This window comes from Choloepus didactylus, chromosome 16 (genome assembly GCF_015220235.1).
Source record: "Choloepus didactylus isolate mChoDid1 chromosome 16, mChoDid1.pri, whole genome shotgun sequence".
NCBI classification, from domain to species: Eukaryota; Metazoa; Chordata; class Mammalia; order Pilosa; family Megalonychidae; genus Choloepus; species Choloepus didactylus.
In genome coordinates, this window is record NC_051322.1 from 35,968,132 (window position 1) to 35,978,997 (window position 10,866).

The following is a 10,866-nucleotide window of genomic DNA, read 5'->3' on the forward strand; positions in this document are numbered from 1 at the left end:
GAAGAATTTCACCAGATATGTTTTCATTTTAAGAAAAGAATCAAATGGATATTTGAGAAGAAAAATCTCAGCAACCAAATGTAAAATCACTATAGATGAGTTTAATGGAAGATTAAATACAATTGAAGAAAGAATTGCTAAACTAGAAGTTAGGTCAATAAAGTATATCCATACTAAAGCATTGAGAGAAAGACCATGGAAAATATAGAAAAGATATGCATGGAACTTGTATTATAAAGCATGACTGAACATATTTCCAAGGATTAACACAATTTAAAGGTCAAAGAGTGTTTTCTAATCAAAGTGGAATTAGCTAGAAATTAGAACTCTATAAACTAGAAACTACCCAAATATTTGAGAATTAAACAATAAACTTTTAAATAATTCATGAGTCAAAGAAGAAATCACAATAGAAATTAGAATAGAATTAAAACTAAATGATAATAAAAATACATTGCATTGAAACTATTAGCATGCAGCAAAAGTTGTTTTGAGTGAAATGTATAGCCCTAAATGTGTATAGTAGAAAAGAGTAGAAGGTAAGAAACCAATGATTTCATTATATCTACAGAAGTTAGGAAAAAGAAGAGCCAGATAAACTTATAAAAGTAGTAGGGAAAAAAGTAGAAAGAAGCAAATGAAGATTAAAAGATAATAGCAGAAAGCAATAAAAGAGAAAACAAATATATAGTAAATTAATAAAGCCAAAAGATGGCAGTTTGACAAATGTTAGATAGCCTCTAATACACTCATTTGGAGGACCACAATTCAAGTTTGAAAGGTTTTTGCCAGGAAAATATACCCAGGATATTCTCACCACTGACCAGAGACAAAGACAAGAGGAGACAATTATCTAAATTATTCAGGCTTTTATCTTTTATTTGTTTTTAACCTCATAACTCTCTGTTTTCCGTTACCTGGTTAATTCAGATGAATTATCAATTCTGATTTTGTTTGTTCTTCATGTCTCAGTTCTTTCCTACCTTTGCTTTTCCTGACTTTGCAACCAAAACTTTTTTTAGAATTTTATATAGTTCCCTAAAATCTTTATTTGAAAATTTGCATGATTCCCAGGAAAGTTCTGAATAAGGTCATGGCTTTTAACATGGTATTCAGTACAAACTGGGCATTAAATAAATATACATTCATATTAAGTAAGATTTGAAATGACTTGACCCAAAAAGGGATAATGCTGGTCCTACACAGGGCAGCATGAAAACTGGAGCTCAATTAGACTTACACATACCCTCCTTTCTCTGATATTGTGTATTCTGTGTTGCTTCCCTTGTCTTTTCCTCCTCTTCTTTGAATATCTATGAATTCCAACATCTTTTTGGGTCTTGCTCAAGCCTCAACTCCTTGAAGTCCACCACTGGAAACCATAGCAAAGCCTTTATCCTCTGAAGAAACCATTGAACCTTGCATTTTTACCACTCATTGACTCCTCTAATTTCCTACGTGTTCTCTAGGGTGTCCTTACCCAAATATATGTATAAGTGTATTGTCTCTAACTGGAAACCTTTTCAGTAAAGAAACTTATATACTAGATGTTGTGGGAAGTACAAATAAAACACATGTCCTCCTTCCCCCTGCACTTACCCATCTGTACCCATTGAACTCTGACAGCCTCTGGTCCGGCTGTTGCCTAATTCTTAATAGGGCTTGTGGTAGATATTGCCAATTGTGTTCCAATTGTGTTCCAACACTGGACATAAAGATTGAACTTCCTGCCTCCTTTGCAGCCAGGTATGGCCGGGGAAGTTCAACCAATGTGATGGTAGTAGCAGTGGTATATGCAATTTCAGGAAATGTCTTCTAAGGAATGGGAGAGGTAGGGGATATTCGTTTTCTCTATTCTCACACCAAGAATGCAGATGCTGCCATATTGGACTCTGAGGTTGAGACTATGCACTCTAGAGCACAAGGTAGACAGTGCCCGACACTGCCTGACACCGCACAGCACCATATCAGCCCTGAATATTCTGGATTTTATATGAGCAATTGCTCTCTTGCAGTCTGTAATGATCATGTTAGGGCTTCCTTCCCTCACTGCCAATCCTATTCCTAACTAATCAGTGTTCTCCATCCGGATACCATGTGTTTGGGATTGAAGCATGCCCCCCACAAAAGACATATTCAAGTCTTAATCCTCATTCCTGTGGATGGAACCCATTTGTAAATCAGTCCTTGGAAGATGCTATAATTAGTTAATGTGCAGACTCATTTGTGAATTGGAACTTTGAAGATCCTATTCAGATGAGGCCAAATTGAATCAGGTTGGGCCTTAATCCATGTGACCAGAGTCCTATTAAGGCAGAGGAAATTCAGATGCAGTCTGTCAGAAGAGGCCTGTAGTATGAGAAAGCTGTAGGAAGAGAGCAAGGAGGCAGATTGCCAGGTGATGGAGGCCAAGCCAAAGAACCCTATGGATTGCAGCAAGCCAGCAACAGAATGCTGAAGACTCTGGGAGAAAACGCTACCCTGTTGAGACCTTGATTTTGGGCTTCTAGCCTCCAAAACCATGGGAAAATAAATTTCAGTTATTTTTATAATAGAATTTCTTTTTAAAAAAAATCCATGGGACTGTACTACAGGAACAGTGAATCCTAAGTAAACTATGGACTACAGTTAACAGTAAAATTATAAAAATGTGCTTTTATCAATTATAATAAATGTACCACACCAATGCAGGGTGTAAATAATAGGGTGGTATATGGGAATCCTGTATTTTATGCATGATTGTTCTGTAAACCCACAACCTGTCTGTTCTAGTTTGCTAATGCTGCCAGAATGCAAAACACCAGAAATGGATTGGCTTTTGTAAAAGGGGGTTTACTTAGTTACATAGTTACAGTCTTAAGGCCATAAAGTGTCTAAGGTAACACATCAGCAATCGGGTACCTTCACTGGAGGATGGCCAATGGCGTCTGGAAAACCTCTGTTAGCTGGGAAGGCACATGGCTGGTGTCTGCTCCAAAGTTCTGGTTTCAAAATGGCTTTCTCCCAGGACAGTCCTTTCTAGGCTGCAGTTCCTCAAAAATGTCACTCTTAGTTGCTCTTGGGGCGTTTTTCCTCTCACAGCTTCTCCAGAGCAAAAGTCTGCTTTCAACGGCTGTCTTCAAACTGTCCCATCATCTGCAGCTCCTCTCTCAGTTCCTGTGCATTCTTCAAAGTGTCCCTCTTAGCTGTAGCTTCTCTTCAAAACATCACTCACAGCTGCACTGAGTTCCCTCTTCCTGTCAGCTCATTTATATGGCTCCACTGATCAAGGCCTGCCCTAAATGGGTGGGGCCACGCCTCCATGGAAATATCCAATCAGTGTCATCACCCACAGCTGGGTGGGGCACAGCTCCAAAGAAACAGGCAAAGAAATCAAATCAAAATTGATAACGTCTGCCCACACATGACTACATCAAAGATAATGGCATTTGGGGGACACAGTACATTCAAACTGGCACACTCTCTAATAAAAAAAAAGTCCAGTTCTTTGAGCTAATTCACTGTGTGGTATTAATCGTTGCAGCCTTGGCAAACTCAGACACCATGCTAATATTCCTGTACCTTAATACACTCATAGCGCAGTAATAAGGACTTCTCAGAATTTTAATGACCACATTTGACAGATGAGATTTCATTATGCTTGAATTTCAAAGTCAGTACATATATCATACTTTTGATTGGCACTTTAAATAGGAAGAATTTATATTATTATAGATCCCTTCCCAGCCCAAATTATCTGCCTCATCAAGTGATATGACTATCCATAGACTGATTTCATTGTGTTAAGATATTGTCACCCGAGGTGTACCTGAAATGAATATCCGAACTTACACACATTATGTTAATGTCCCAAAGGGTCTAAAATGGGCAAACAGGAGAGATCAATGAACCAGTTCTTTAATTAGGACCGGGTTTTAGTTCTCGAGTAAAGATAGCCAATAGTTAGCTAAAGAATTATCCCTTAATGACAAATCTTCTATTGTACAAATCATAGGTTAATCTTCAGGGTCCTGAGTGAAACAGAAGATTATTTTCACATAACATGAGACCCACTCCTGAGAACTCCTTGAACTGCCGGGAATTTCCCATAGCAGTCTCTCATGCTCCACATCCTTTCCCAGCCTCTTTCTTTGGTAAATATTTTCCTGTTTTCTCTCATGTTTCCTGAGCTTAAAGTACTCTGTTTTTCAAGGGAAAATTAGGAGTTGCATGAACTAATCCATCTTAGACTATTAATGGCTGCCACTGTATATGTGGAAGAATGTTCATTCCTCCCCCCATTGCATGTCCCCTACAGTGGGAGTGACAGAGCACCAGCCCTGTCCTATTATGCCTGTTAGGAAGAATTGAGTGGGAGTATTTTTTTGAACAGGGTTCTCTGGGATCCTACCTGGGAGGTACCTCCCTACACCTCAATGTCAATCTCCTGAGGGGCTCTCCTTGGGAAAACCAAGGGAGAGGGAGGAAAAGGATAAATCTGGGGCCAGCTGAAGCTCAGTGCTTCCCACCATTTAGGGAACACACTGATTTGCATCCATCTGTAGGAAGAGAAACAATAATTGGAAGAGATCCAGTCATAGAGCAGAATAGGGCAGGAAAGGCCTCTGGAGACCCCTGGCTGACCTAGTTCTGTCATTTAACAAAAAACTCAGAAGGTCTTGGGTGGAGGCTAAGTAGTCATGGGAAGCCATGGGGAGGGTGGGGATTGTGCTGAGGAGACCCCAAACATTTTCATTCTGCATTCAAACTCACAGGGTTTTAAAGACTGAATAAAGTAAGATGAAGGGAGAAATCGTGAGAGTGAATTGAAGAAGTGAAGTTATTGATGAATTGCCATTTCATCCATACATTGTCTTTAATCTTTGGGTGAATAGCATATGTCTAATATAATCTTTTATAGAGACTGACTTAAAGAAAAACACCTGTGAATTTCCTCAGACATATTTGCATCTCAGGGATAACTGGGCACAGTGGAGAAGTTGTTCTTCAGAGCTGTGTAGACTCAAATTTCAATTTCAGCTCTGTCCTTTAGATGCAAGAACTTGGACACATTATTCAACATCTTGAAATGCAATTTCCCTTTCTGTAAATAACATCTACCATCATCATTATTATGAAATTTAAATAATAAAATATAGGCAAGCCACATCTAGGACATAGCCATTGTCAGCCCTGTTAAAATGCCCAAATCTCAACCAGAAGCCATTTGGAGCAGGTGTAGGGCCATCCCTTTTGTCTCTCACCACTGCACCAGCGGGGATCATGCAAAGAAACCATGATGATGTCAAGAAATTCTCACCACAGTCCTGAGGCTGGAATATCCGAGATCATCATCTTTAAACCCAGTATTGTGGTAAAAGAGGATGCTCTCTGGGCACAGCTAAGCCTCAGCTTGGCAAGGGATGGAGTGTTGGCCTCATAGGTTTCATGTGTCCTATAATTCTTTGCCCAGAAAGCTTTTGCTTTTTGTTATTTTGTCCAAACCACTGCAGCAGATCTGACCCAATTTAGCTGCTACCATTTCATCCTAGCAAAAACGAAACTCAGAGAAGACCAGGGCTGGGCTACTTCCCTAGTTCAGCTAATGTTTACCTGCCCTCTACCAGCTCATGATTATCTTAGAGCCCAATTTACCCCATCAGGCTCAGTAGCTATGTTGGGTTGGATTTCTAGGCTCCTTCACCTCTGGTTGTCATGTGCAACAAGTGGCTGCTACTCAGTGCGATACACAGGTGCCCCCAAAGAATTCTTTATTGGCGTCCCCAGTGCCTGATATTTCCATTTGAGTCAGGCCTCAGAGCCTTGTGAAGGCATCTCACAACTGAAATACACAGATCACCCAGGAGAAAAGGGAGGGTGGGGCCATTTGCACACTAGGCTCCGTTAATCAGCACCTTGGCACAGATTGGCTATCAGATTAGCTGGCTGAATCTTTGGAAATCTAGAAGGCAGGCCTGGAGGGAAAATTGAGGATGAGACAAGGCTGGCATGATTAGGTGAGGGAGAGGAGGAATGAAGACGTTTGGGTGTTGGAGCTCAGTCTCGAGGAAGCCTCTGCAGGGGGTCACATGGAGGAGCAAAGAGCAGCATAAGGCATCAGGTTTCTGGAGGAAAGTCCCCTAAAGATACTATTGTAGGGTTAATGATGGGTGGCAGGAATATAGACAACTGATCCTTTCTTCTTGGCACTTTTCAAACTCCTTAAAAATACATAACATGACAATGTTCTAAGGAAGGTATTAACTAAACCGTGTCAGAATTTTAAACGTTGAAATTCTGTCCATGCCTGACCTTTTGTGATTGAGAGGATCAACTCAGTGACAAAGTGTGGCTCCAGCCTATATAGGCTTGTAGTCCTTCTTCATCACTTCCTTATGTTACAGTCATCTTTATTTCATTGCTTTTATTTCATTTCATATACTATGTAAGTTTATCACTCTGCTTTTCACCCCTCGAAAACTTGATGGTCCCACTCCTTTGGCATGATGCCTTCATTCTGCCTTCTCTTGGAGCATCTATCATGCACTCGTGGCTGTTTAATTATAAGACTATTTGTAGAACACTGCTCTTTCCATGAAGAATGTGCAGACATCCATAAGATGAAGTTGAGCCTTGATCAAATTTTAGCAAGTTAATGCAGTGAGGGCCCTCAGTCAGAAATCGGTGGTTAACCTATTCAGTTCCTCACCTCCCTTTTTTTTTCTGTATAGACACATGTTGTCTGAACCACCCTGATCAGATAATTCTAGTAATAAATTTGATCAGACATGTCTAGTGTAGCTTGTCTACATGGATCCAAAACTCTTTGTTTTTTTTTCCTTTCTGCAGCAATTGTCCAAGGCTGTGAGTTTCCACTGCACCAGACTGGCTGTGGTTTGGCCAACCATGTTATTTTAGCCGACTCTAGGATGAATTCAGGCAGCACAAGCCAAAATGATCAAGCAAGCCTGGGAGCCTGGATGCCCAGGACAGGAACTGAAGTTCTAGCTTGGACATCAAATATTGTGTGGCCTTGAGTAAGTTTCTCAGTCATTCAAGTCCACAGTTATCTCATCTATGAAATGAGGACAAAAGTTCCTGCCTATTTAATTACTCAACTTACTGTCAGGCTCAAATTAGGTTGTGAATGTTGCAGCCCTCTGAAAGTTGAAAAGTGCCCTATGTGTGCGTGGATGATGATTTTATCAACAGACTGGCTATTCTATGGACTAATCGGCTCAATCAAGATCTAACAAAGCCTTAGAAGAAGAGAGCTGCTTTCCATGTGAAAACAGCCTGCTTAAGGGCCATCCCTCGTGTCCAATTTGCCACTTTTCCCCATTTTTACTCCCGTTTAGCTCTGGAAACATTGCAAGTGATTTCCATCTGATTTAGGAAAGTAATGGAGCACAGAGACTATCTGTAAACATAAAGAATACAATGGGAAACATTATGTGTGTGTATATAAAGAAAGGGAAATAAAACCAAGCGACAAAAACTTTACAGCTCGTCTCAAAAGAATGATAAAATTAGTGGATGAAGTGTATGTTGTTACTTTTTTATATTTGCATTTTGCCAGTGGAAGTCCTCTTAATATTTTTACTGCCCTTGTGGACTTGGCTCTTCTGCCTGTCACATGGATTGAAAACTGAGCCTTCGGAGCTGGGGACTAATGGGAGGCAACCCCATTCCAGGGTTGGTGGAAGGTCTGAAGTGGCGACAGGCCAGCTTTCTTGAGCACCTGCCCCCTGGCGCAGAGCTGAGCAGGTGCGGGGCATCAGGCCTAATTTTGTGCTCACTCCCAGGCTTTACTCAGACTCTCTTAAAGAAGCTTTTCTAAATGTTCCACACCATTGCAAGGTGTTAGTGGCTGGGTGGTCTATGGGATTCTGTTATTTTATGCATGATTGTTCTGTAAACCCACAACTTCTCTAATAAAGAGAGAAAAAAAAGCTACTTAGGTATAGTAGATACTCTGATTTCCTCAAACCATCTCAACATTTTTTTTTTTTTTTTTATATTCAGTGTTTGAGCTTACCTAGAATAGATTTTGCTGGAAACTGATTTTCCTTTTCTTGGACTTTTCTTTCCCTGGAAACAAATGATCTCTTTTTATGATGCGGCATTTTGTTTGGATATCTCTTCCATATTTCTGTCTCATGGGCAAAAATAAAGATTTATTCTTTGCCTCAAAGAAAATAAAAAAGAAGCTCTTCTTGAGAACACATTCTCTACTCCCCATCTTCCACATTTGTACTCCATCTTAAACAAGGAAAAGAAACCTAAACAGAACAAATGGTAAGAGAGGCCCTCAGAATTCTAACCTTGGTGCTTATTTTTTATTGCTTTGATTCTGTTATGCTTTTGAATGATTGATGTATCAGTATTAGATATGTATCTGAAGGAACTTTGCTTTTGCATTGCAAAGTTGGTTAATTTGTTTATCCACTTAAATTACTTGACCTCATTTGGGCTCAATTAATTAAGAAGGATCAATGTGACTATTCAATTATGAAGCCATTTCTTTCTTCTTAATAAGCTAAGCACTCACACAGTTCAGAATGCAAGAAGGTGGATGAGAGTTGGTTTTGAAGCTCTGTGTCCAGAGGGGGTCACAAAACTTGCTAAAGGTTGCCCAATGATTCAGGGTTGACCGAGACCTCGTCTCCAAGCCCAGGAGTCCCATCTGAGTGTGCTTTACACCATTTTGCAGCCTCCAGATACCAGACACCATCAAATCCAGAACCTTGTCCAAGCTGTCAAAACAATATATCTGACCATGACTCAAATCCAGAAATGATAAAGAGAGGATTGATATGTATGACTACATTAAAATAAAAAGATGTCTGTATGGTAAAAACAAACAAACAAACAAAAATAACCATAAGCAAAGTCAAAAGACAAATGACAGACCAGAAAAAAAATATTTAGCAACTCATTTCACAGGAAATGCGCAAAGCAAAAAAATAGTTCACAGTTCACTGTTCAAGAAATGTAAATGGCTTTTAAATATACGAAAAGATTCTTTATGTCCCTCAAAATAAGAGAAATGCAAATTAAAATTTCACTGAGATAGTCTTCACTTATCAGATTGGCAAAAATCCAAAATCTTGATAATACATTCCATTGAAGGTTAAGGCGCAACAGGTACTGTCACTCATTGTGGGAAGGCAGACTGGTACAACTCTTTGGAGGGCAATTGAACACCTATCAAAATTACAAGTGAATCTCCTTTTTGACCCAGATTGTCAGTTATGGAGTCAATCCTATACCTTGCACAGTGTAAAATAACCTATGTACAAAGTTACACACTTCAGTATGCCTTGTAAGAGTAAACAAAAGGAAATAATTCAAATGTCCATCAGTGGGAAACTTCTTAAATAAATTGTGAAATAAACATCCAGTAGAATACACTGAAACTATGGAGGTGGGCACATATTTGGCCAAAGAAGGATAAGGAAGGGAGGCAGACTTTTGACAATGCATTTTCTTAAAATAATTTTTCATTTTTGAATCATGTGAATTTATTACCTATTCATAATTAAATTTTTTTTAAATGAGGAAAAATGAAAACCTGTAAGAGGAATCTAGTAATTATTTCCTCAGTAAACTGCACCACTTTGCTCTATTTACTGATATGAAAAAATTCTTCTTTATAGCTATGTTCAGCAGTTTCAAAGTAATAGTAGCAATGTTTTAAAAATCCATATAGAATAGTCAGTCATCACAATATTCTGAAAGTATAATATTTAGAAAGAGTTTGGCTAAGAAACTGGAAAACAGAATCCCAGGATAACCTCACCCTAATCTGAAATGTGTTCAATGACTTACTCTGTGTGGCATGGTGTAAATGAAAGAAGTCCAGGCCTAAGAGATGATCCACACTTGGGTTCAAATCTCACTACATCTGCCAGTCAGAAGCTTTGTGATCTTGGATGAGTACTTTCACATGTAAGAACTGACGGCTTGATGTGCTGAGCCCTCTGTCTTCGGGCTGGCCCCTATGAAGCTTGTTGCTGCAAGAAGAGGCTAAACCTGCTTATAATTGTGCTTGAGAGTCTCCCCCTGAGTGTCTCCTTGTTGCTCAGATGTGGCCCTCTCTCTCTAAGCCACCTTGGCGGGTGATCTCACTGCACTCCCCCCTACGTGGGACCCGACTCCCAGGGGTATAAATCTCCCTGGCAACGCAGAATATGACTCCCAGGGATGAATCTGGACCTGGCATCGTGGGATTGAAAACATCTTCTTGACCAAAAGGGAGATGTGAAATGAAATGAAATGAAATAAAGCTTCAGTGGTTGAGAGATTTCAAATGGAGTCAAGAGGTCACTCTGGTGGACATTGTTACACACTATATAGATAACACTTTTTAGGTTTTAATATAATGGAATAGCTAGAAGTAAAGACCTGAAACTACCAAACTCCAACCCAGTAGCCTTGACTCTTGAAGATGGTTGTGTAACAATGTAGCTTACAAGGAGTGAGAGTGTGATTGTGAAAACCTTGTGGATCGCACTCCCCTTATCCAGTGTATGGATGGATGAGTAGAAAAATGGAGACAAAAACTAAATGAAAAATAGGGTGGGATGGGGGGTGGTGATTTGTGTGTTCTTTTTTTTATTTTTATTTTTTATTCTGATCCTGATTCTTTCTGGTGTAAGGAAAATGTTCAAAAATAGATTGGGGTGATGAATGTACAACTATAGGATGGTACTGTGAACAGTTGATTGTACAGCATGGATGATTGTATGGTATGTGAATATATCTCAATAAAACTGAATTAAAAAAAAATAAAGACCTTCTACAAAATAAAGATAATAAAGAGGTCAGTAATATCTTACCTATCTGGAATTTCACTGTCTCTAATCTCATTCACTGTGAGAACAC